The 27822-nt window shown below is 49.4% G+C and overlaps 1 long non-coding RNA gene across 2 annotated transcripts; it reads left to right on the forward strand.

The window, feature by feature from the left end:
• The first annotated feature begins 662 nt into the window (after positions 1-662).
• LOC133077832 (uncharacterized) lies at positions 663-27809 on the forward strand. 2 transcript variants are annotated; one of them, XR_009697792.1, is made up of 5 exons: positions 663-775; positions 5957-6069; positions 19276-19454; positions 20178-20255; positions 27596-27809. It is a non-coding gene; the product is annotated as an uncharacterized LOC133077832 (long non-coding RNA). The 2 variants fall into 2 exon arrangements; XR_009697793.1 differs by lacking the exon at positions 663-775 and adding an exon at positions 5603-5753.
• The last annotated feature ends 13 nt before the right edge of the window (positions 27810-27822 follow it).

Genomic DNA, 27822 nt, shown 5'->3' on the forward strand with positions numbered 1-27822 from the left:
CCTATAGGCCGGAAGGTAGCCTCTGGGTCATACCCACTTGCTAGGAGAGACTGATGGGAAATGTAGTCTTCCAACTGAGCAACTGGTTGCCCACTCAAATTGAGGGGGTTCTAGTACTAAAAGCAAGAAAGAGAGAATGGAGGCCAGGTAGCATCCTCCACTGCCCCGGAGACCCAGGTAAAATGACTTCTTATTAGGGATGTGTTTAAAAATGTTTGAAAGCCACTGCCTCATGGACACTCTTTCTTGTCCTTTATGAAAGCCCCCAGGATCCCCTGATCTAATGAAAAGGGCATGATCTGAACTTAAGGAGAGTTGGATTGTAGCCTTAGCACTCACTGGTTACGTGTACTCATGCAAGACCTTTGGCCTTCTTGCTCCTCAGTATTTCAGCAGTGAGATGGGGGCATGGTACCCAGCTCCCTGATTCACGGGCTCCTCGGAGTGTGAAATGAGATCAGAAAGGCAAAGCATCTCAGCAAAGTGAAGGATGCTCTGAAAGACAGATGTGATTATCCTCTTCAAATTCCCACTCTGCTGCTAATCAACCATGTACACTTGAGTGAGTTTCCTCCCTTCTGGGTCTCAGCTTTCACTTTTTTGTTGTTGTTGTTTTTGAACCTGATTGGTTTTTTTTTGTTGTTTTTTTTTTTCAGCTTTCAGTTTTAACACAGGAGAGAATCAGATTTGGTGGTCTTTAAGGTCTGACATTTTAGAATCTGCTTTTGCTGTCCCCACCCTGAGTCTTCTCTATGTGGTCCGAAGCTACTTAACTGTAAGTTTAAACAAATGAGCTGGAATACTATGGGGACGCTGTCGTTTTTGCATGAATGCACTGCAGATGAGTGTGTGAAACATTATTGAGAGAAATGTTTATGTTTCAACATGATCATGATAAGACATGGATTGTGGCTGAGTTTGCTGATGTGAAATCACTGCGGGGGAAGAAAACTGAAAGTGTTTTAAAAAAAATTTCGCATTAGGTGAATGTGTGGGAGGACCTAATTTCTAGCATCCCAACCTCAGATGGTGTTGGAAAAGAGAGAGATCGGAGTGGGTGACATTTTAGTAAGAATGACCATGTGTTAAGAATGCTTCCTTGCCAGCCCCTCTCTACATCTCCCAAAGCCAGCCCAAGACCAGTTAAGCAGAGAGTCATCAACCAACATTTTTGACAAAAGGCCATGACTTTTGCTCCTATGCCATATCATTATACCTTGAAATTGAGTTCTTGACATGCTGTGCTTGAAATGTACAACTTTTAGCTAATTAGAAGACTAAAAAATGCAACTTAATGAATTCAAGACTTGTTTATGCTAACCTGCCAAGGCGTTTGGCAGTGAAAAAGTGTGATTTGGTGAACATCTGATTACAAGCCATGCGGAATTCCATGTGCAGAGAGGCTGGGTTGGATCGGATTTTTATTGAAGTATTCTCTAGTATGTGAACTAATTTCCGACTACTTCATAAAGATCCCTAAGCAGGGTTGACAAAGGATTTATCATAATTATTGCTCTGGCCAGGAAAATGATTATAAGTGATACATGTGTAAATTGTGTTTATAAAGTTTCCGAGTCACAATTAAAACATGCTGTAATTTTTCTTCCTTTTGCCTTTTTTTCCTCCTAGTGATGACTTGCCTTTAAAAACTTCCTTTTTTCTCCCTCAAATTAATACCTGCCAGAGATTTCCTTTGGACAGAACAGACTCCCAACACATACCCATACACATTCTTAAGAAGCTTTTGATCTGCCATTTTTTCAAACCCGCCCCCTGAGAAAGTAGTTTAGCTATCAATACTTTACATAACCCTTCTTTCAAAGCCACAAACTCAAAGTAATTTGCAAATGCCATTCAATGCTCAGTCAATGCTTAGCACAAGCCATTTTAAAATCATAGAGTGCGCGGAGAACATGTCAGAAAAGAACAGAACGGGGTTCAGAGGGCTGAGCAGAAGGGAGACAGGAAGAAGAAAGGAATGTGTTTAGAGCCAGGACAGAAGTATCACTAGAGGGAGTTCCCTGGCGGTCCAGTGGTTAGGACTCAGCGCGTTCACTGCCGAGGCCCAGGTTCAATCCCTGGGTGGGGAACTAAGATCCCACAAGCTGTGCAATGTGGTAAAAAAAAAATAAAAAAAAATAAAAAAAAATCACTATATTGTTTGTTGGGCATAAAGTTCTGTACACTTCTACTAGAGCAAACTTAGTTATGATGTTATTGTCCATATATGTATTATTTTTGTCTCTTTGAGCTCTCAGGGTCTAAAAGTGTATATTTAAAAATCTCTAGGACTTCCCTGGTGGCGCAGTGGTTAAGAATCCGCTTGCCAATGCAGGGGACACGGGTTCGAGCCCTGGTCCGGGAAGATCCCACATGCCACGGGGCAACTAAGCCCGTGTGCCACAGCTACTGAGCCTGCGCTCTAGAGCCCACGAGCCACAACTACTGAGCCCATGTACCACAACTACTGAAGCCCACGTGCCTAGAGCCTGTGCTCCTCAACAAGAGAGGCCACCGCAATGAGAAGCCCGCACACCGCAACGAAGAGTAGCCCCCGCTCACCGTAACTAGAGAAAAGCCCACGCACAGCAACGAAGACCCAACAGAGACAAAAATAAATAAACAAATAAATTTATTTTAAAAATAAATAAATAAAATAAAAATCTCCAGCTAGTGAACACCAGATGATTTATCTATTCCTCCCCATAATGCTGTCTATTGTGGATTTATTGGAAGGACCATTATAGTATCATAGTTTCTCGTCCTTTTTTTTTTTTAAAGCAACAAATAAAGACTGCAAGAACAAAGGATTCCGACACCAAGAAGTTTGCAACAACTAACCACACCCCTCCCTCACCTCGCCTTTAAAAATGCTTTGCTGAAACCTGTTAGGGAGTTTCGGTTTGGGGGGCAAGAGTCACCCATCTCCTTGCTTAGCCCTGCAACAAACCTTTCTCTGCTCCAAACTCTGACGTTTCGGTTTGTTTGGCCTCAGTGTGCATCGGGCACGTGAACTTGTGTTGGGTAAAGAATCAGTCTGAGAAACATCTTCTTTTATTTATTTTTCCTTTGAGAGGTATGCCTTAGTTTCCTCCCAGCTTTATTGAGATATAATTGACACCTAACATTGTGTAAGCTTAAGGTGTGCAGCGTGTTGATTTGAGACCTTTATATGTAGCGAAACGATTACCAGCTCAGCATCAACTAATAGCGCCTCCAGCCTGGCCCGCAGTTACTACTTCTTTTTGTGGTGAGAACACTTAAGGTCGACTTTCTCAGCGACGTACATGATACAGTATTATTAGCTGTAATCCCCTGCTGAACATTAGATCCCCGGAACTTATGCATCTTACAACCTTTACCGCCTCTCACGGGCTGAGGGGCATTTTGAATCTCCTGGAGGGAGTGTAGCGTTCGGCCCTGGAACTCTGTTTTTCTGGAGGATCTCTTGGGGGGATTATTCCATCAGGCGCACTTTGGAGGATGAGCTAAACCTGGAGGCATCTCGGAAAATATTCTGTGGTTCCATCTTGAGGAGCTGGTGTCTCCCAAGGGGCCAGTCATGAACCGAGCTCACACCCCCTCAGTCAGTGCTGATCCGGTGCGCTCTGTTAGCGCTTGGACCGTGGATGAACAAGACACAAGGACAGGCCTGAAAACATCGAGACTTCGCATTTTAATGGTAAAAGTGTTTTTTGGGAGATCATGTGGCTTGTCCCTTGGGTTTTGCATTAGAAGTCAACACTCCCTCAAGAGGGTGAGCTCAGAGCCCAATCGCCAGAGTTCAGATCCCAGCTCCACGATTCCAACCTGAGTGACCTTGGGACAGTTATGCAACCTCTCTGAGCTTCACTTTCCTTATCTGCAAAACGGAGACGCTGATTGTGCCACTTTCACCGGTTGCTGTCGGGATTCAGTGGAGAAGCCACAGAAAGCACTTCCCCTAGAGCCTGGCACTTAATAAACACTCTGTGAATATGAGCTATACCAGAGGCTTTTTCTCTATTACACTTTGCTGTGATTCAGAATGGAGCTGAGGCTGCATGGCCTAGGGATTTCACGTATGAACTTCCAAGCCAGACCACCTGGTGACCTTCAGCAAGGCACTTAACCCCTGCGAGCCTCAGTTTCTTTGCAGCAGGTGGGATAAGAGCAACCCTAGCCCGCGGGATTGTTGCAGTTCAGTGAGTTAGTATTTGTGAGCGCTGAACCCAGTGCCGGCACAAGGCTTACACTCACTAAACCTCAGCAGGACTGCACTCTCCCCTCTCCTCTGAACACTCCAGAAGCGGATCAGGTGGTCTCTGCAGGCTCTGTTCTTGCGTGAATGATGTTCTCCTGGGGCAGATCCCTGCAGCCAGGAGCCACGCCGCCGGCCGCATCTCCGTACCTGGCTCCCAGCCCCACGCTGGCTGGGGTCAGGCACCCAGGAGAGACTCGGCCCTGACAGTGCACTTTCCCCGAGGGTGCGGGGCCCCTGGCTGTGCCTGTCAGCCGAGGACTGGCATCCTTCACACTCGTCATCAGATCCTGAGGTCCCAGAGGCGCGGAGTGCTTGGCATCAGAGCATCTGCTGAGGGAGTGGCCAATCCTCAACGAAAGCGCCCGAGGCTGATCATGCTGAGTCCCCTCGCCTGGAACTTGGAGCAACGGGAGGAGACGGGCCTGACCTTTCCTCCTGATGTCCTGCCGTCTGCGTGAGGTCTGAGAAGCCAGGACAGCGTGTGGCCCTGTGAGATGTCAGCGGACTCTGGTGCTGGCTCTGCTTCCCTGTGGGTGCTGGGCAGGGTCTAAGTCCACAGTGACACCCCCAGGAAGGGTCCTGTCCACTGCCGTCGTGTCCTCCAGCTCCTTTCTGATGGGACTTGGGACGAGTCCCGGGCACCATAAGTGTGAAAGGGGCTTAACGACAGAGAACTTACCTCGGAGCCCGCCCAGCAGCCCTCGGCCCCCACAGGTCATCGGCAGGCCGCATCACACATGCCAACGGCTTCCTGAGGACCTTCTCAACCCCACCCAGGACAGGCCAGATGGGCCAAGGAGCCAGTGCCCCCAGGAGCATCCCAGGGTGCGTCCCCAGCTTCGGGGCCCTCAGTGGACCCTGCCCTGGCCCGCCCGCATGCCCACAGCGGGAAAGCATCACCAAGGAATGTTTATTGCCTTTCTGGCTTCCCCGTCTCACTCCCAACACACCACTGCCCAAGCCGCATGTCAGGCTCTGCTCCGGGAAGACCCAGACTCAGACGGTGCTGGCCCTGTGGCCTCCGGGAGCGCGGGCTCTGTGTCCAGCTCCCAGCCGGATGCAAGTGTCCGCCTGTCCTTAGCAGCCGGGCCCTGGCAGTGAGGTCACGTATTCAAGTTTCTTCCTTTGCAACGTGAGTGTGATAACGGCACTTCCCTCCTGTTATCAGCCTCAGGACTGACCGAGTCCAAGTACAGAAGGACCAAGAGAACATGTGTGTCCAGGGAACAAGCAGCACACGCAGGGCAGCTGCTGTTATGTGTGCACTTAGCACAGTTTCTCAGCCAGTCGGAGCCTCAGTTTGCACATCTGTGAAATAGGAGAATAATCAATGACAAAAGCCAATACAACGCTTGCTGGGAACCTGCACAGAAGGGGGCTCGATAAATATCAGCTGCTGTTGTAATTGTGATTGTTGACAACGACTACCTGTCACGACTGACCCACACACAGCAGTGCCTGAGATGCTGGCTGAATGACAGTGAGGAAAAGCTGACCAGCTGCTGCAGAGGTGAGGGTGGGGCATAGATCCAATCAGTCACCCAACAGCCACAGGCAGTATTCCCCTGACACAATTCCTTGTCAGATCACAGAAGGAATGCCGAAGGGGCCAGGGAAGGGGAGGTGCTCTGATAAAAATCAGTAAAATAACATCCAACGCTGGAGATCAAAATATGCATCTTCAGTTTAACTGTTTGCTTTGTCCTTCAACAGCACTGTCCCCGTGGCACTCGGACGGCATGGCTGGTGGGCTGCGACTCCCAACGCAGATGAGAATAGCCCCGCGGGGACCAGAGGCTGAGCAGTGCTTTACCACCACGGTCTCGGTGAGTCCCAGCCAGGTGCCAGGTCGGTGCGAGTGGCTGTACTGAACGGATGTGGAAACTGAGGCTCAGAGAGACGGATTCACTTGCCCCCCGCCAGGCAATAGCAGAGCAGGGGCTGAACCCGGTCCATCTGAGGACCACGGAGGAAGGGCTGGAAGCACCACGGAGGCTCAGATGGAGGGAGCTGAGATGGAGAGAGCTCTCCACCTCTGGTCTCAGCCAGGGCTCCCCGTGGGGCAAACCTATACCGGAGCCAGGGTGCAAGGCCTCTGGGAGGTGTTTGCAGAGAAGGGCAGAGGCGGAGCAGGGACGGGCTCCGGGGACAGCCCGCCATCTGCTGCAACAACAGAGTTCCCCCTTCTCCCAGGGTGGCCACAGGTCTTCCGTGGACACCCTCACAGGCTCCTCCGCCCCTCCCTCCCCCGCAACAAAGCTGGCAACTCCCCTTCCTGAAAAAGAAGGGGAAAAGCATGAATACATTGGCCGGCTCCACATGATAAAATACTGTATTAGTCCCACCATTTCCTGCTAAGTCACTCTGTTCTTTTACAAAGTTCAGCCACTTACCAGGAAGATGAAAACAAGGACTTCCAGCCACATAAAAATCTGTGCAATAATCCCACCACGGCCAGAGCATGCGGCAAAGGCCACACATGTGCCCACAATGGGCCGCCTCCCTACCCCAAAGGCATGGGCGGGCAGCCAGGGAGGGGACCCAGCACCCGGCAGCACCCTACACACCCAGTGCAGCCTTCTCCCGCTCTCTGCTGAGCTTGGAAGCCGACCTCCCTGGATGCGGTTCAAACACCTACACATTTTTATCAGCTTTTAAAAAAATGGAAGTGAAGAGTCTAATGGGATTGCTGAGTAGAGATTGAACAGATCCAGGGGAGGAAGTAATATGGGATAAAAAGAGGGTGTTGAGTTTCAAAGCTCCTAATAGAACGTTGGCGAAGACTTGCATAGAAAGCACTTGTCCTCAGAGTGCCAGATTTCATTATGGATATCTAGTCAGAAAAAGAAGTGCAAATGTCAAGTAGAAAAAGAAATTAGGGTGACCGAGGACTTTCATGGCGGGAGGAAATGTTTAACTAAGTGCATTATTCATTTTTCATTGACTTAAATGCCAGGGGCTTTAGCTCAGAGTGTGGGGCTGGCAGTAACGTCCAGGCCCAGCAAAGCTGTGCAGTTCAACTTCTTTTCTTTTTCGTAATCTCGGTTAAACAGCTCTGGTCTTCTGGGGTCTTTTGACTGAGAGCAAATATTCTGTCTCCTCCAGGGAAACTCTGCCTTTTTGCTTGGCAGAAAAATGGAACTGGTAACCTAATAGAACTTGCGTTTCTCTGGTTACCAGGACTGAGTGAGCCTTTAATCTCCATTGAATTACCCCATCCCCTGGGATTGGGTGGGAGGTCTTTGAGTCAGTGAAAAGTTCACTGTGGTTTTGACACAGGCCTGCTATTTCTTGCGTCTCCAGAGGGGACTCTGTGAGTGAACCATTCTTGAAATCACACAGAAATGCCTTACTTTTTCTCTCTGACTCTGACATACAGCAGTGACCTCTCTTCGTATTTGATGTGTTCCAAAATGTCGTAGTTGCTGCAAACTATTTCCCTAACTGATCTGGAATGCAGACTAATTCCCGTGCCCTGAAGTGGTTCATGGGTCCCAAATTTGGAAATCGTTTCGTACATTTAAGACTAGCCTTGTTAGGGCTACAGTTTAGAGTCATGTTTAATAAACAGACCCCCCCCCCGCCGCCAAAAGAACCCACAAAAAAACAGAGGAAGACTATGATCTCTGACCCTATTATCATAAATGTTTTTTTCTAATTCTACAAACATTGTGGTAATAATCATAACAATAACAAAAATAGAAGCAAACATTTGTGAGACACTACCTGCCAGGCACCGTACTGAGTATCTTACATACTCAGCGCATTGGATTTTCCTAATAATCTGTGTGAGAGGCATTGACACTCACAAAGAAGTTCACAGAGGGGCACAGAAGTGGTGTGGTTTGCTCGAGTTGACACAGAAAATAAGAGGTGGCCCCAGGACAAAGTTCTCTTTGGTGAATTCACTGTCATCTGAGTCGTCCACAGGTGTACAATTTATGGGTATCTTACAATCACTGATGCCACAGCTTTGACCCAAGGGACCACCACACCAAAAGCTTCTACTCCAGTAAAGAGTAAGAACCAGCGGTCACTTTCTTCTTCCCACTTATCCATCCTGGATACCTGGTCCACGGCTTAATTCAGATGTTGGCTACGTCACTTGCACTCGTATCCCATTGGCCAGAAGTTAGTCATACGACCATGCGTGGGAGGCTGGGAAATGAAGTCCTTACCTGGGCAGCCACATACCCAGCTGAAGCCCTGGGATTCTATTACTAAGGGAAAGGGAAAGTGATACTGGGTGACAATAGCTGTGTCTGCCACAATCCATGCACCATTGTGTCCCCAGTGACTGTCCCCATCTCCAGTACATAAGTCTTGAATAAATAAACTCACCTGTCAAAGTTTGCCAACCTCAGATAAGAACCCCAACCATTATTCCAAGCTTCCGGAAGTCCCAACATTAAAAAGTAGAGTAAAAATCCTCTTATCCACATAGATAAGGCAAATGCTGGTACCCCCATTTACAACTGAGGATGTAATATCCATGCTCCCCTACTTCCTTACCAAGAGACCCCGATTTTATTCAGGGTGACAGTAGAGCCATCACTCTTCCTTCCAGAAGGATCCTAAATAATCTACGTGGATGCTCTCTGCTCCAGGAGGTGGAGCCTCATCCCGCCCTTGAGTGTGAGCTGAATTAGTGCATTGCTTCCAAAGGATGGAGACTAATAGTAGCCTTAGAGTGAAGAAGCCTGGCAGACATTATGTTAATCAGGTGACCAAGGGCAACGTCACCAGTGATAAGTCCTGTGGATATGATGCCCCTGCCCCAATATCTCTGTGCGTATAACTCTAGTCAAAGCATGAGAAAAGCCCAGTTGACAAACTCAACCTGGGGGACAGTCTACAAAACATCCAACCATTCCCCTCTGAAACTGTCAAGGTCATGACAACGAGGAAAGTCTCAGAAATTGTCACAGCCCAGCAGAGGCTAAGGAGACATGGTGACTAAATGCAGTGTGGGACCCTGGATGGGACCCTGGGACAGAAAAGGACCTTGTGGGAGAACTGGTGAAATCCAAATAAGGTCTGGAGTTTAGTTAACTGTATGTATCAGTGTTGCTTCTTACTTTTGAAAGTGTGCCATCATGATGGAAGATAGTAACAGAAGGGGAGACTGGGTGCAGGGTATATGGGAGCCCTCTGCACTGTCTCAGAAGCTTTTCTGAAAATCTAAAATTGTTCCAAAATAAAACATCATCAAAATAAAGAAATACCCAGCATCCCTTGCAGTTAGAGGCAGCCAAATGACCCGGTTCTGGCCAACGAGATGTGAACAGATGTCTGTCCACAGACATGGGTTTCTAGGAAAGCTATCGTGTGTGTGCGTGTTTTGTTTTGTTTTAAATAAAATCTTGGCACACACCTCTTCCCCTTTTCTTATCACCTCCTCCACGCCTGAAATGCAGGCTTAGTGCCTGCACTCAGGACCGAGGGCAGTAAGCCAGAAGGAGACCCAGTTCTTAACAAGCCCCTCAGCCACTGCAATGTGCTGGACTGTCCATCTTTGGAATCCTTGTCGCACAGGAAAATCAAGCCTCATAGCCTGACTTCATTTGATGAAGCACTGGGTTAAGCTTCTGTGATATGCAGAGTCTACTCTAGTTGATATTAAGTGGAATCATAGGAAGTTGCCAATAGTTGATTATTTGGACTTACAAAATGGCAGTTACAAAGTGTGACCTACCATGGGTAATTTTTTTTCCAAATGTCATTAAAACATCTTCATCAACTATAAATCTAAATAACAAGCAGTAGCAAACTGCCACTCTCCAACATTTTTTGGGGGGTGAGCATTTGGTCTCTTAAGAACCATAAGAATAGATCTTAAATGTTCTGTTTTACCTGGGATGCTGTCACTTCTTGACACTTCAGATGATTCAGTGAAAGAGATTCTCAACCTCTCACTACTGCATGCATTAGATGGCACTGTTGGTGTTTAAAAAAGATTCTTATCTTCCTAGCAGTTTCACTCTTAGGAATATGCCCAAAAGAATTGAAAACAAAGACTTGAGAAAATACTTGAATATTCATAGCAGCACTATTCATAATAGCCAAAAAGTGGAAACAACTCACATGTCCAGAAACTGATGAATGGATAAGCCAAATGTGGTCCATCCACACAGTGGAATATTATTCAGCCACATAAAAGGAATGAATTCGTGATACAGGCTACAACACAGATGAACCTTGAAGACATTATGCTCCATGAAAGAAGCCAGACACAGGAGACCATGTATGATTCCATTTGTCCGAAATGTCCAGAATAGATAAACCAATAGAGACAGAATGCAGACTGGTGATTCCAGGGGCTGGAGGAGGGGAAAACGGGAAGCAACTGCTCTATGAATACAGAGTTTCCCTTTGAGGTGATGAAAATATTTTGGAACTTGATAGAGATGGTGGTTCCACAGTGTTGTGAAAGTACTAAATGGCACTGAATTGTACACTTAAAATGATTAATTTTATGTTTTGTGAATTTTGCCCTAGATTTTTTTTAAAAACAACAACTTCTTTTCAGTGTGTTTAAATACATGATAGAACCAAGATAATAATCCAACAAAATGACTTATAATTGAGATAAAAGAAAATAAGATCAAGCCAGCCCTGCCTGCTAATGCAGGGGACACGGGTTCGAGCCCTGGTCTGGGAAGATCCCACATGCCGCGGAGCAACTAGGACCGTGAGCCACAACTACTGAGCCTGCGCGTCTGGAGCCTGTGCTCCGCAACAAGAGAGGCCGCGATAGTGAGAGGCCCACGCACCGCGATGAAGAGTGGCCCCCACTTGCCACAACTAGAGAAAGCCCTCGCACATAAATGAAGACCCAACACAGCCAAAAATAAATAAATAAATAAATAAAACATTAAAAAAAAAAAAGATCAAGCCAGCCAAGGGCAAAAAGCTCTCTGTGCACTGGGCTTGTACCTCCAGTGTGCCAGTTATCTCTTGCTGCAGAGTGAAACCCTCGAAAATGCAGTGGCTTAAAACAACGACGACATTTATTTTGCTCACGAATCTCTGCATCGTGCAGGGTTGGGCAGGGACGACTCATCTCTGCTCCACTCAGCATCACCCAGGACTGCTCAAGGTGGAAGCTGGAATCGTCTGGAGGCCCTCTGGCTCACCTGGCTAGTGGTCGATGCTGGTGGGGACCTCAGATGGGCCGGGATCAGGAACCGCACGTGTGGCCCTTCCGGGTGGCTGTTTGGCTTCCTCGGAGGATGACAACTGGGTTCCAAGGCTGAGCATCCCCGGAGGTCCAGGTGGACGCAGCATCACCTTTCATGTCTGAGCCTCAGCTGTCACACAGCATGGCTCACACCACAGTCACCAGCCTGGGCAGATGCAGGAGTAGGGGACGGTCAGCGTCTCAGTGTAGGAAAAGCAGGGGGCTGCGGTAGACGGGTGCAGCCATCCTGGGCAGTGCGGCCTGACACAACCATCATGTCGTAGGTGTTTATACTCTTGCATATGAAGGACTGACGCGAAAAGGACCAGGAGGAAGCCTAGTTAATAACGTATACCTAGGAATCTAACAGTAGTTTTCAGCTGGTGATGGAGATGGTCTCTGGGTTTTCACCAGAGAGCTTAGAAGTCAACCCTGCACTCTCACGGACGTTAAAGGATCATGTGGAAACAGTTAGCAAATGTCCAACACTACTGAACTCTGTCATCCGTACGTTAAAAATCTTTCTCATCAGCGGCCTCCCATTTACAGCCATAATGAACAACCTCTGGGCTAATTATTGCCCAGAGATATTTAGTTGACTCCACATACACTGTGAACTGACTTAAAACATTAAACACATCTGTGTTTACCCAATCAATAACTTTCCTTTTCCCAAAAAGAGAGAAAAGGAGAGTAAGAAAGAAGAAGAAGAAAAAAATTGATCCAAAGTTGTTTGGGTTAACACCAGCATTTTCGTCTTAGGGATGAAAACCACTTCCTCCGAAGGCCAGACTTCTTATAACACGCGCTGCGAGTCAGTTGGGAAATGTTTAGGGAGGAGAGAGACACCCCAGCTGCTCGGTCTCACCCCATAATTCGATATCCTTCCGAGGCACCCTACACAGAGAGTGGGGAGGTCCTACTCCTCCCTCAGGAGGACTTCTGTCCTCACGAGTGGATCCCACAAATCGCTGGGGAGCCTGGATAAGGAAAGGGGTGGAGGGTGGTGCAGTGGTGCCATGATGTAACTTGAAAACCCTGGAATGCTGGTAAATCCCACACGCCCAGAGCCCCTGGGCTCCTGTTTCCACCTCCTCTCCCCACCTGGAGCCTCAGCTTGTGCACTTCTCATGGAAGGCCAGCTGCAGGCCGACGTGTGCATGAGGAGAGAAGAGGAAAAGCCCTGTGCTCTCAGTTACTATTAAGGAGAACACCATCCACTTTGTACTATTTGGTGGAAGGTGAGAGGTCAGACAGGGCTCTGACCGCAGGCCAGACGCTCCAGCCGCCTCCTCCTGGCACCGAAAACACAGAGCAGCGATCTCCCTCGATGGTAACTAACCTCACAGAAATAAGATTGTTAAAGCCCACGTGTGACTTATTTCTCATGACAAAGTGATGGCCAGGACGCCCAGTCTGTTGGCGATTATTGTCACGTGAGTCCCTAGTCTTTATCAGAGAGGCATTTTCCAAATCTGTGAGAGCAGATCTTACAAGGAAGATTAAAGAGCTGCAGCGGCCCGGCGGCCTGTGGCCGTGCTTACTGTCACCGGGTCCCCACCAGAATGGGGGCTGACTGCTAGTTACAGAGGGGGCCTTGTGCGAGGGGAGCTACTTGGAGACTTAAGCTCGGTGCTCGGGTGCCCGCTCCTTGCTTCCTTGGGGTGATCTGTTCCCCAGCCCCACCTGGAATGACCATACTTCCTATGGGAGAAACACACCCTGGGCCTGGGTGCTGACTTGGGATGGTCGGTTCTCCAGGAAAGAAGGGAATGCAGACAACACCCACCGTCCCCCACTTTCACCTCCGTGATGTCTCCCGGAGGAGGGTCGCCGTTGAATCTCTCCCACGGCAGGCGATCTTGCTTAGTCCTCCGTGTTTGGACAAGCCCGCCTCACCTGCTCCTGGGCTCCTTCTCACCTGTGTCATTACTTTCCAGGTTGGTGGGGCTGTGGACGGCCCGAGGCTTTGAGTTCAGGCCACTGTGCCCAGCCCTTTCATCTGTTCCATTCGATGCTAAGTCTGCCCTGAGCTAGGGACGCGGCGGGGAAAGGGGAGCAAGGCAGACGCTGTCCAGGACATCTGAAGTCGGGGATATGGGGAGTCACAGAGATTCAAGCTGTTGCTGATGGGCGAGCGCGGCCAGCAGGGGAAAGGGCTGGGGTGCTGCAGGCTGAGGAACAGCCGTGGAAACCTCTCTCTCTCTCTGCATCTCTGAGCCTCCTCACCTGGAAAGGGGAGAACGTAGTTACCTGGTCTCCATGTCTCCCTCCTAGCGCCCTGCACCCTCCTGCCCGCACTTGAGCTGCAGGGATTCTTTTAAAACCTAAGTCAGATGCTGTTCGCCTGCTCAAAACCCTCCAGTGGTTTCCCACTTCACTTGGAATTAATGAAGTCTTTGCAAGATCCCACAAACCCTGCTCCCCTCGCCCACCCCCACCCTCCTGTCCTCCACATACCACCCCCCGACCCCCTGCCTACTCTGCTGCAACACACCAACCGTTTGCACACACAGACAGCTGCCTCGGGACCTTTGCACTGGCCATTCCATCCCCTCTTCCCAAGACACCCTCCATCCTCACGTGCCTCTGACCTTGCTCAAATGCCACTCCTCTGAGAGGCTGTCCCGCTCCCCTGAGTGACACCACTGCCCCCTCCACCCACCCCGCCCCACCCCCAGTCACTCTCTGTTCCCTGGCCCTGCTTTTGCCTTCCCAGCACTTTTTGCCACTTGATACGGTGTATCTTTTTCCATTTAGGGTTGATCCTCCTCTAGTTTGTTCGTGGCTGTATCCCCACACCTAGCCCAGAGCTGGGCACACGGTAGCAGCCCATGCTTTGTGTGGCCCTCATTGAATCGGGGCTGGTTCTAGATGACCAGTAGAATACTGGGAGGTGACACGGGTGACTTCTAGACTAGGCCACAGAAGGGCTTGCAGCTTCCCCCATGGGCTCTCAGAACACCTGAACCGGCCCCTGAGCCACCCTGTAGGAAAGGCGGCTTCCTCGCGGCCCAGTGAGAGGACCTACGTGCAGAGGGAGATGCCTCACCCCACTGCCCCAGTTCCCATCATGGAGACAAGGCCTCCGACAAAATGGAGCAGAGACGAGGGGTCCCTACAAGCCCTGCCCAATCGCAGACTCATAAGCAAAAGAAAAGACACCGTTGTCTTAAGCCGCTAAGTTTCGGGGTTATTTGTTACATTGCAGTGATGACCAGAGCGAGTCCAGAGAAAGGGCTGTACTTGGATTCTTCTCCCAGAGTAGGCTTCTGGGGATCCCCCGCCAGTTGTGAGGGTCAAAGACCAGCGGGTGCCTGGCGTCTGCCCAGCGCGGCACCCAACAGTCGGGCCGGGCCCTGTCGTGCGTCAACTTCACACACCAGTCACAGGGCTTGAGCTCGGCTCCTCCCAGCATCTTTAGGGGCCGAAAGGCGTGGGGGGAGGGCGGCTGGGAGGGTGTGGGGTGAGTAGAGACGGTGGGTCTAATCAGGACTGCAGGGTGCCCCGAGCTTCTCTTGGACCCAGGTCGGTAATTAAAATGTCACCAGGGGCACATACTATTCACACGAAGTGATACTTTGTACAGGGTCACAGCAAATTGAAGTCACCTGGCAAGAGGCCCCTGGGGCTCTGGGAAGGCGCCTGTCCCCGGGGCCGCGGGTGGGGGCTCCCGCTCAGCCCTCCACGCCAGCAGCACGGCCTCTACAGAAGTGAGTGGCAGATGTGGGGAGCAGGGGGCCCATGCCTTTAAAGAGGCCGAAAAGTCAGGATTCCAGCCCATAGTGGAAAGACATGCAGCAGGGGAGCTGCCAGGGTCGGAGAGTGATTTGGTTCCCTGACAGGAGGCTCCAGAGGAGAAGCCAGATCAAAAGAGGCCATGGACGCCCTGGGGATCTCGGCCTGGGAACGCAGGCGAGCCCTCTGGCATCTCCCGCCCAGACCAGCCTCTGTCTCGGGCTTCAGAGGGCACCCCGGGAACTGGACTTTTCCTGCCCCATAGCTGACTCTCCTTGGACCCCTCAGGAGGCTTGGGACAGCACGCCCCGTCGTCCAAAGGCTGCTGTCACCCAAGGCTTATGCCAGGCGCCCCAGACACTGCCATGCTCAGCGTCTGCTGTGGATCATCTCATGGCATCCTCACGGAACCCTAGCAGCCCTGTTCCCCAAAGGAGCACCCAGCCCGAGAGGCTGAGGCTCTGCTTCCTGCCCTCCGAGTGTAACCCATGGGCCAGCCTCGGAACGGGGAGACTACCCTTTTGGGAAAAGCCTGGAATCCTGGCAGCGGTGGTGGGGAGTGGCCTGCAGTCAGCTCATGACCCTCTCCCCAGCCACTGATTAATCAATCTGCTGGCTCGACCTTTCACCTCCAGGGGACTTAACCTCATCTCTATCCCAGTCCGGGGCCCCAGGACAATTTGGCAGGACCACATCTCACTCTCGCGAGAGCCCCCAGGCCTCTGAGATCCACCTGTCTGTACCACATGCACGATGAGAAACATGCTTTACACCTCACCCCGGCATAACCAGGACAACATTCCTGCTCCCCCGATATGGTCTGGAATTTTCTATTCTATTCTAGCCTTGTTTATTTTTGTTGTTGTTGAAGTGTAGTTGATTTACAATGTTGTGTTAATTTCTGCCGTAGAGCAAAGTGATTCAGTTATACATACATATATATATATATATCCTTGTTCATATTCCTTTCCATTATGGTTTATCACAGGATATTGAATATATTTCCCTGTGCTATACATTAGGACCTTGTTGTTTATCCATTCTATATGTAATAGTTTGCATCTCTTAATCCCAAACTCCCAATCCATCCCTCTTCAACCCCCACCTCCCCCTTGGCAACCACAAGTCTGTTCTCTATGTCTGTGAGTCTGTTTCCACTTTGCAGATAAGTTCATTTGTGTTGTATTTTAGATTCCACATATAAGTGATATCATATGGTATTTGTCTCTCTTTCTGACTGACTTCACTTAGTTTGATAATCTCTAGATCCATCCATGTTGCTGCAAATGGCATTATTTCATTCTTTTTTTATGGCTGAGTAGTATTCCGTTGTATATATGTACTACATCTTCTTTATCCATTCCTCTGTTGATGGACATTTAGGTTGCTTCCACGTCTTGGCTATTGTGAATAGTGCTGCTGTGAACATACGGGTACATGTATCTTTTTGAATTAGAGTTTTCTCCAGATATATGCCCAGGAGTGGGATTGCTGGATCATATGGTAGCTCTATTTTTAGTTTTTTGAGGAACCTCCACACTGTTTTCCATAATAGCTGCACCAATTTACATTCCCACCAACAGTAGACTTGTTTATTGATTCTACAATTCATTATCCCAGTGTTCCAAAAATATGTTCCCCAAAGTTAACATTTTCTTATTGATAAACCCTCCTTTTTGTCGTGACTTTTTTCATTTGCTCAATCAATAAATACAAATGTTATTTACACTAAAGAAAGAGTCCTTTACCCCAAAGAGATACTCTGAGAACCACCTAGTTCTCAGAAGTCTAATTTAGCAGAGATTCTGAACTCGGGTGCTCCAACTTTGCAACTCATTGGAGCCACCTGGAGGGTTTTAACCCTCCCAATGTGCAGGTCACAGCCTGACCAATTAAGTCAGAACCCAGGGGTGCGGTAGGTGGGGCAGGAGGACTGGTTGTTTCTAAGGGTGATTCCAGTGCCCAAGGCAATAGGAACAAATATTGTTTTCAAAACAACTGGGTCTAGGTGGCACCTGAGACTCTGCATTTCTGCAAGCTCGCAGGTGATACTGCTCATCCAGGGACCCCACTTGGAACATCAAGTTTTAAACCCTGGCTGAACACAATAATTACCTGGGGAGCTTTTAGACCCCATCCCAGGGGAATTGAACCTGAGTTTCCAGGTCCCAGAGGCAGCATTCCGTATTTTCCTGAAACTGTGCCCTTGATTCTAATGTGCTTGGGTCTAGGGGTGCAAACACCTGGCTTTGAATCCCACAGCCGTGGGGCCGTGGATGAGTTCTTTTGTTCTCTGAGCCTCAGTTTCCCTACCTATAAAATAGGGATGGTGTGTGTGTCCTGGGGGCCTTGAATGGGACTTAGACTTGGCCAGGTGGTCTGGTGGGCAGATGACACCCAACTTTTATTCACCTGGGCTGAGAAGCATGAGGAAGCATCCTGAGAAAACGCAGTTCTTACAGAACCTGGAGTTCTTTCTGGAGAGGGAGAGAGAGAGAAATCAGTGAAACAGGAGGGCCACTCTGGGACTGGGCCCGTCGGCCACATGGAGAGTGTCCTTGTCCCCATAGCATCCTTGGGGATCCTGCCAGGCTCTGCCCCCTGGCTCTGCCCTTCTCACGCCCCTGGGTACCCCAAGGCCTTGCCATCCAGGAAGAAACTAGTCTGATGGGCAATCAGTTCCTTCCAAGCTTTGGAATCAAAAGACTTAGGCTCAAACCCCAGCCCTGCTGTGTGACCTTGGGCAAGTGACTTAACCTCTCTGGGCTCCCTTCTTCATCTGTGTAAAATAGGAATGATAAGGATCCCTCTAAGGTCTTTGTGAGGTAAAAAGAGGCATTATGTGCACATGATAAATATTATTATTTTGATTTGTGCTGGCTTGAATGAAATAGGTGTTAAGGAATAGGTAGGATTGTGAGGTCAGGTTGGAAAATGGAGAAATTAAAAGAAAAAATATTTTCAACTTTTCAGAAAACATCTAAATGCTCCCGATGGAAATCTGTTTTTCAGCTGTGACAGCACCGCCCCCAGGCTTCCAGTCTCAGCAGAAAAGGGCTGCTTTCTAGAGCTGTGTGCCCTGAAAACAGCGCCCAGGGTTGTCAGAGCCCAGATGGGCCGAGGGCCTCCGGGAAGTCGGGCTGAATCCAGTCTGACCAGACCTGGGGTGTTTGCCTGGGTGCTCAGGATTGTCTCGACATGGCCTGGCCGTGTCCGAGAGTGCGAGACTCCACTGTGGGGCCTGACAGCCCCGCTTGGCAGTGGGCTGGGCCGCACGTTGGCGCCAGGACTGGGAGGATGACGAAGTGCTGAAATCTGCCCGAGACGGAGTAGTATCAGATTGTGTGGCTGCCAGCTCCACGCTCCACGCTCAGCGAGCGCATCCTTGGCGACCGACGGGGAGACAGGAGGGCAGGGCTGACAGTTGTCAGCTGGGGAGCTGGCCAGACGTGGCCCGGGGGCTGAGCTAGCGTGGGGGATAGAAAGCAGCACTGGACTGGGAGGAAGGCCCCTGATTCTGTCCGTGTCACTGACCAGGTGATGAGAGAATCGGCCGCGCAGTGAAGAGCGGAGACCCTGATGTCACATGCGTGTGTGGGCGCTGCTGCACCCTGCCTCGGATGCATGGATGCAGATAGATGATGGGCTAGACAGATGGATGAATAAACAGGCAATAGAGACAGAGATATATGTAGATGGTAGACAGATAGATGATAGATAGGTGACTGATAGATAGATGATTGATAGGTAGATAGATGATAGATACATAGATAGGTGGTTGATAGATAGATAGGTGATAGACAGATAGATGATAGATATATAGATAGATGATAGATACATAGATGATAGATAGATAAATAGATGATAGATATATAGATGATAGATACATAGATAAATAGATAGATGATTGATAAATAGATGATAGATAATAGATAGATGATAGATGTATAGATAGATGATAGATCATAGATAGGTAGATAGATGATAGATGACAGAGATGGGCGGGTAGAAGTGGATGACAGATAATATAGATCGATGTAGAAACGGCAATTGGGAAATGTTGAGCAGTAACTGGATATCTGATTATTTTGAAGAATTATTGTTCATTTTTCAGGTGTGAAGATGGTCCTGTACAGAGAGTAGACCCATGGCCAGGCCTGGCCAGTTGAATTCCTGCATGAATTTTATGTATATATGCTGAGGAGAGAGCAGCTTCCACTTACCTCTTGGATCTCCAGGACCCAACAAATAGCGGGAAAGAGAAAACTAAAACAAGATCACCGTGCAGCGCAGGTTTGCTGTCCGCCAGGCACTCACTTCGGGCAGAGAAACAGATGAACGAGGCAGGGGTTTGTGCTCGACGAGACTGAAAATTCCGTTCCTCAGTTACACCAGCCCCATTTCAGTGCTCTAAGAGCCACACGTGTCAACCACCTGGGACAGTGAGGTTCTGGAACGTTCCGTTGTAGCAGACCGTTCTTCTGGACGGCGGGCGCTGTGTTAGGGAGTCTGAGAATAGGTGCAGCTCTTGTGAGGGCAGCGAGCTAAGAGTCCCTGGGCTCCCAGACCCCGCGTCCTGCGTGGCGAGGAGCGTTAGTCAGCTACTCCCTCCTCCTTCACCACGAAGGCAGCTTTTGTTAACCCGCCCGCGAACATCTTACTGTTTATTGGCTTCCCGAGTTAGACTCACTATGTCCAGGGGGGCTCCAGGTCTGCATCTGGCATTTCCTCTTCAAGTTTCAGTGCATGTCCCAGTGTCTCTCCCCAAATTTCCACCCCCAGCTGCCCCTTTCCTTGTGCCCGGCGTGCAAAGCAGGCCAACAATGCCACTGGTTCCCCTCTGGGGGCTGACAACCACAAACAGCCCGAGCCCCGCTCAATTTCAGCCCATCACTAACCCTCCAGACCCGTCCCCCAACCTGCCTGGACCAAGCCCTGACCCCCACGGTCTGCTTCTGTCCATGACTCCAACTCCCAAAATGACCTAAATCTACCCAAACCATTTTGTCGTTTTAGTACAGAGGACACAAGGATGGCCCTTTCTACAATGAGCCACTGTGATGCTTGAGCTGAAATGGCTCTTCTGAAGCCAAGGTGGGTCCACTCGGGAGGAAGGGAGATTTTCTGCTCAGCGTGGACTCAATGCCCACATCCTGGGCTTCACATCACTCTCACATCATTTGAGATTTGAGGTAGTTTTTTCTCTTGGCTAAATGTTTATTGTGGAATTGATGGAAGCTGCCTGTCTGCAATGACTTCTAAGGTGTCTGGGCTCCAAATGGCTGTTGGTAAAAGATTTGTTGGGGACATGGAAGGTTTTGGACAATTCAGACTCTGTGGCTCAGTTTCTCCACTCGCCTGGCTGGCACGGGTCTGGAAGGAGTAATGTAAATGTCAGCTGGGAGCTGTTGATGAAATAGATCAAACAAAGCCCCTGGGAAGGTTTGCCGGGGTCGGGAAGCAGAATGACTTTCGGTGGCTGGACGCTGGGTGATGCAGGTGGGGCTGTAGAATCTGAGAGCGTGGTGCTGGGCAGCAGGTGGCCAGGGACCAGGAGCTCCAGCAGGTGGGCAGGGCCCCAGCCCAGCGGTAGGAGGACAGACGCCAGAGGCAGTGAGGTTTGGGTGCACCTTGCAGGGTCTTCTGTGATGCTGGATTCAGGGACAGGAGCCCAGAGCCTGGAAGGACTGAGAAAAGTCAAACAGAGCCCCAAGCCTGGGAAAGATAGAGCATCAGGCCAGGACGTGGGCTCATAGTAACAAGACAGAAAGACACACGCTCAATCAGGAACCCTGGTGGACCCATGGACACAAGGAAGAAGCTAGGAGCCCAGTCGCTGGAACTTGTTTGCCACAGAAAGATTTTGAAATGATTGTGGCTGCCAACTGAAGCCCCACCAGGCTGTTTACAAACCCAGACCTATACACAGCCCTGTGGGGCCCACACCTCTCCCTCATAACACTGGATGACGTTGGCTCTAGTCTCAGGCAGGAACTGCCCTCATGGAGGCAGAATGCCTGCCTGAGCGCCAGGCTTGCATCCTATCTCCCTGAGCTACCCCAGTCAGAGAAATTTTTTGGTTTCCCAATATATATAAAAGTTATGTTTACACTACACCGTGGTCCATTAAGTGTACAGTAGCATTATGTCTAAAACACAACGTACATAACCTTAATTTTTTAAAAATTTGTTGCTAAAAAAAGCTAACCATGAACCTTCACCGAGTCATAGTAGTAACGTCTACGGTCACTGATCACAAATCACCATAACAAATATAATAACAATGAAAACGTTTGAAATACTGTGAGAATTACCAAAATGTGACACAGAGACATGAAGTGAGCAAATGCTGTTGGAAAAATGGCGCCGATGGACTTGCCTGATGCAGGGTTGCCACAAACCAGCAATTTGTAAAAATCTGGAAGTGAGATAAAGCAAAGTGCAGTAAAACAAGGTGTGCCTGTACTGAGCGGGCAAAACAACAAATGTCGATCTTGTCCTGGGGCCGGGCCACGCTGCACTGTACTCCTCCAGTCTCTGACGTGGGCGGGGACACTTGTTCACCTTCCTGTGATGTTAGGAGCACTCGCTGGACATGTTTTGGGGCAGTGGACATGGATTCCCGCTTCGTGTACCACAGGGCTGGAAGACAGGGAACTACGCTTCTCCACAGACGACAAGCTCTCACACAAGGTTTGGAAGGCAGAAGCCACCCGTGTTTCTCTGGCAGCCACAGAGGACGCATTTGGCAAATGCATGTTTTTGTAGCTGCCTCTGTGTTCCCCTGCTCGGGCCCACAAGGCAGCCCTGTCAGCAAGGCTTTCCTGCAGTTTTCTGACCTCTGGACAACAGCACCAGCCCGTCGAGTCTTTGAATTCCACTCACAGTGGCAAACCTGCAAGCTGGATACAACCTCTCCTGACATCCCTCCGCCAGGCTCTCTGAAGGTTTGATTCCCTAATGCCCTACACCCAGTCCCTTCCCTTTGAAATACCTAGTATTGCTTCAGTTTTCCTAACTGGACCCTGACTGTGACAGTGAACTCTGGTGGAAAATTTTAAGAAGCTCTCATCTACCCAAACATCTCTTTTTCTGAGGAGAAAACAGTGGTCCATGGGGAAAACACTCTGTCACAGTCACCAGTTTGCAGACTCGCTCCTTGAATCCTCACAGCCCAGAACCAGGGCCACCAGCCATGCAGCTACTTAGATGTAAATGAGTTACAATTGAAGCAGATTTAAAATGCAGCTCCTCAATTGCCGTCTCCACATTATAAGTGCTTGGTGGCCACCATATGGGAGACCACGCACACGTATATTCTATTAGAGAACATTCCCGTCGCTGCAGAAAGTTCTTTTGGACAGTGCTGTTCTAGGCAATCGTCTGTAAATCTCTGCCCCTTTTGTAGAAGCACTAGAGGGGTGACTCCTTCCAAATCACTTGTGTTACAAATGGAAAAACTGAAACCCAGATTCAGATAGTGACTCAAGATTTCCCAGGAGCCGGACAAGGCCAAATCTTACTTCCCTCCACTAATTTGAGTCATCTGGTGGTTCAAATCAAAAATGTTTATTTTCATGTCAAATACGACACTAATCCAGGAAACAATTTTCAGTCATTAAAAACACCACACAAACAAACAAACAAACAAACCATTAAGAATGGTAAAAGAAAAACAAATAAGTAGTTATGCTTATAAATAACCCATTAGCATTGATTTTTCAATGGATTCAACCAATTGCCTTTTAAATAATATGGTGCTAGGTTTCTTTTGATTATTATTATTCCCAAATCAAACCATGTTTTCTATCTGATTCAGATTCAAAGATTCTAAGTAGGACTTTAATTCTTCTCTTTCCCTTTTTTTTTTTTTTTTTTTGGCCACACCGTGCAGCCTGTGGGATCTTAGTTCCCCACCAGGGATTGAACCCGTGCCCCCTGCATTGTGAGCGTGGAGTCTTAACCCTAAGTAGGACTTTAAATGGGATGTTGGCAACAATGTCTGTAAGAGCCGAGTGATGGAAACCAGGGTTCATTCTGTGAATCATGGCACACGTCTGTTTTCTACGAGTTGGTCACTGGGGGATAAATCCCTTCCTGATAAAAGGATTTAACTGGGTAATTTTTTCAAATCACTGTGGGAGCATGTTTTCTTGGAAGGAACCATGAGTGTTTTGTATGTAGGAGTAGTTATTTCTTAGAAGACTTTTTCCTCTTTAAGCCTTTCTGGAACAGATGTCTAGGCTCTGACCACCTGGGAGTCCAGGGGATGCCCCACTGTCAGGCAGTGAAGAATACGATGGGACACGGCGTCTGGGGTCCCTGAAATGGGAGTTTCGAAAAGAGCGAATAGAACCTTGAAGAAAAGCAATGTGCTTTTCCTCAACATAAGGTTTCCTCCCCCAAAACAGCGTCAGAGACTGTCGGAAGCTGGGCATCCTTCCAAAGGTTAGAGACGGGGCCAAAACATATCATTTTAGCCTTTTCGGATGGCCATTTCTGTCTCGGAAATGTTAAATACTGTCTCACCACGGTTGCCAAAGCCCATCCCTTGAGCACAGCCCGGCGGCGGGTAAGCTTCTGGGGACCAGGGCTGGGAGGCAGAGAGGAGCGCTCAACATGCGTCAACTCCGAGCCGGCGGTGCAGCCTGCAGGGCTCGCTGGAGGCTCAGAGGTTCAGGAGAAGCGTGCTGGGTGGGAAAGGCCTGAGCAGCGGGCCTGTATTTGCCGGCTCACTGGTAAATGTATCTGCGATCTTTTCCTGTCTTCAGTACTTACTACGTTCCTTGCATAGTGAATCCTGCCTCTCTTTCAAAGCATCAGATGCTTGCCCACTGAGGGAGCTGAAGCACTGCGGAAGTTCGTGGCAGAAGGGCGCCTGACCGCGGGGGAGTTTTGAACTAAGCACGGCTCTTTCTCCAGCCTCTGGGGCAGCTTCCTGGCAGGGCCAACGGCCACCTCTGCTGCAGCAGAGGCGGCCAGTGCCCTGCCCTCGCGCCCTCACCCTGCCTGAACATCCAACGGCTTCCCAGGGCAAGCTCCTGAGCCCTGCCTGAGGGCGCCCCTGGCCACAGCCCTCCTCTCCGAGCTCATATCAGGCCAACCCTTTCTATCCCTAAATGGTCACTCTGGCAACTCGTTTGAAATAGTGTTTGCTCACACCTCCTACCAACCCCGGGAGGCAAGCTATATGATTCCCACTTTCCAACAGGGGTGGAGGAAAGCCTTAAGGAGGTGACTTGGCCAGGGTCACATAACCGGAAAACGACAGAGCTGTGGCATCAACCCAGGTCTCCCGGCTCCAGATGCAGTGCTCTCCTGCTCCACCCAAAGCCCAGAGGGGACGGACCCCTAGAACCTCGTGGGCCTTGTCACCGTGACCCACAACATATGGCCGCGACTGAGTCAGGAGAGGGAACATTTATCTGTGCTGGTCCTACAGTCGCGTCAGCTGCCTTGTCCTCGGGCAGTGGCTGTACCATCCGAGTAGACACAACAAACTCTTAATAACTCTACACGACTCTAAACCAGAAGTATATTTTTACTCTTGTGAGTCAGCCATTTATTTGTCAATAATGGCCAGTAAAGGAAAAGACCCAGGGGCCATTTATAAACAGACCGTAGACCCTAGAGACCTCCCAGGGGAACCGAGCTGTCTAGAAATGCACTGGTCCCTGCAAACGGTTCCACAGGAACAGACAAGCACTGGGAGCCGCCTGGGAAGTGGGTTGCGGGGGTGCCAGAGGCGGAGGAGATGTTCGCAGGAGACCGCATAGTGACAGCACATGGGCCTCGGGCAGACCTGCATCCCAGCTCCACTTGGGACCCTTCGGGCAAAGTGATTAGCTCTGCTGGGCCTCAGCTTCATCATCTGCGAAGCGGGCAAGATGATGCCAGCCTTTCAGGGCTTCGTGGAGATTAGAGATCAGGTCCATAGCGGGCAGTGCTCGAATGTCACTCATGACGGTGAACAGGGTGCTGGCGGTGACTGTGATGGTGGTATGATGGGAAGGGGGATTTGATCAGTATTCATTCTCCAAAAAGGAACCGCATTAGCTGAACACCTACTGCGTGCCAGGTGCTCACCACGTATTGGGAGAGGAAGACGTGTGTAAATGCAGCCCCTCTGCAAAGAGTAAGAAGTAGAGGAACAAGAGTTCTGTCTCGCTGGGACACTGTCCGGCGGGACAGAGCTCAAAGGGCACACAGCCCATGACCAAGCAATTTCTTTTCCTGAGTATATCCCCAGTCGAATCTAGGATTGTGTTCTACAAGAAGGCATGTGCAAGAACACTCACAGTTACTCCCAACAGTCAAGAACTTCAAACAACCCAAGCTCCCACCAGCAGCAGGATGAAGAGGTCGTGGTTTCTTCATCTAGGGGAATATTACACAGCAGTGAAAATGGACCAACCACTGCCACACACAACCACGTGGATGAGTCTCCATCATAGCACCGAGGGAAGGAAGGCAGACACAAGAGCACATGCTGTTTGAATCAATTTATACAACAGTCGAGAACAGATAAAACTAACTGGTGGTGACAGAAGTCAAAAGGGCAGTTATCTCTAGGGCGGGGGGTATTGACTGGGAAAGGGCACAAGGGAACTTTCTGGGTGACAGAAATATTCCAAATCATAACCTGAGAGGTGATCAAAAGAGTGTCCACATGTCTAAAATTTTATGGATATTGTACATATATATATATATATATATATATATATATATATATATTAAGAGTAAGATATAATCATAGAAATATCAAGACTGGAAACTACCTAAGAGACCACCTTGTGATGCAAACTCAAAAGTCTACAAGGGCCAGGAAGATAGTAAGAGTCACTGACATGGGCCAGGTGTAAGGCAACAGACACTAGGCTGCTGAGATTGCTACCAAGGATAAGATCTGTGAGATACAGTGTGTTTTAAAATATGTTTCTTTGAACCAAAGAAAACGGCCAAGCTCTCATGCCCCCAGCCATCGGCTGCAAGTCTGAGGCCTCTGTATGCAATCCTTCACTCTCCAGTCGGGAGCGCAGGGGCCCAGAGACACCGCTGGCACAGCTGAGTGGTGGAAAGAGAGTGAGCCTCTTTCAAACACTGTGAAACAGGCAGCAGGCTGCGGCGCAGGGGCCCAGGCTGGGCAGTTAAAAGGTCCCGTTTCCATCCGAAAGACCTAAGACTCCTGGAGTAGGTCGCTTAACCTTGCTCAGTGCCTCCATTTCTTTATCAAATGGATGGTTCTTGAGTATCACCTGCTTGGCTACAGAAACTCCATCTTACATCTTTGCCATTCCACCGGGGTGCCCCACTCACTGAAGGTGCTCAGCAAACATTGCTTGGTCAAATTAATCAATCAGTCAATCAATCAGTCATTCTGGACCATATCAAAGGGACGTGCTGAGAAAAAGGGGTAAATATGAAAATACTCGGTGAGGTTATCAAAATGCAAGGTGCTAGCTGGAAGTCTATCACAGGAAGCCAGCTGTTAGCAACGATGATGCTGAGGACGCTTGGATTCAGATACCTAGTCTAGGACTACAACTTCTCCCTCTGAAGCAATTCAGGTTGGCCATCGCAAAGCAATTAGACCAGTCCCAAATCTGTTTGCAGACATCCTGTTTGTCCAATATGTGCTTTTAAATGTAATTTTAACAGATGTATTTCATTAGGACTCTTGGTTGCAGGTGACAAAAACACAACACACTCTGGCTTAAGTAAATTGGCTTAAGAGTTTTTCGGTTCCTCTAATCAAATATCTGGGGCAGAGTGAGCCTCAGAGACTCAAAGGCTGTTCTCCCCTCCCACCCCTGACATTTTCTCTTTTTTATTCCAAGAAAAAAGAAACCACCAAACTGACATTCTCCTCCTTGATATAGTCGGATGGTGTGGGAGAGAACTGAAAAGGGGGAAACCTTCTCACTGGGTGACTTTCGGGTCAGCTCCATCCACCCACCAAAGGTGGGAACCACATTTGCCGGTACCTCCAGGCTCCCATCTTTCTCAGAGAAAGAGCGCGTGCTTCCCAGCTCCAGTGAGGAAAAACCCTGTGGTAGACTCTGATTGGCCCAACGGGAGTCACATGTCCGAAGCTGGGCCCAATCACTGTGGCCCAGGGGTGGAGTCTGATGCAGACGTAACTACTGGAGGAATCCTGGGCCGCCAGCCCCAATTATTTCTGGTCCCTCAGACAAGGATTTGTGGGGGTTTTTTTAGTCTCTACCCAACCACCTGCTTTTCCTCCTGTTATAGTTCCAGAAGGACGGTGAGTGAATGGGGGCATCAAGAAGAGAGGGTAAAGACTATTGAAGAAGGGGGAGAGGAGAAAAGAGAAGAAATGGTGTCTGGAGGGGTGCGAAATAGACGATTAAATTATGCGTAATGATTATTGTTTACAAGGCATCACTTTCCTCATCTCTTTGTTCCTCCACCAGAACCCTGGGAGGTGAGGCCGGGCTTCTTCGGGGCAGGGATTACGTCCCACTCCACGGGGGAGACAGCCTGCAGGGAGGTGAAGTGGCTGCCTGCATTTACTGGTTAGATTACGAAGAAGGGGAGGAAAAGGACCCAGAGTTTCTCGCTGCCTCCCCCAGATCTCCCTCTTCCCCTGCGCCGCTTGCCAAACATCAGCCAGCGCCGGGAGTGTGAGGCTTACCAAAGC

The sequence above is a fragment of the Eubalaena glacialis genome, chromosome 18, assembly GCF_028564815.1.
Source record: "Eubalaena glacialis isolate mEubGla1 chromosome 18, mEubGla1.1.hap2.+ XY, whole genome shotgun sequence".
Lineage (NCBI taxonomy): Eukaryota > Metazoa > Chordata > Mammalia > Artiodactyla > Balaenidae > Eubalaena > Eubalaena glacialis.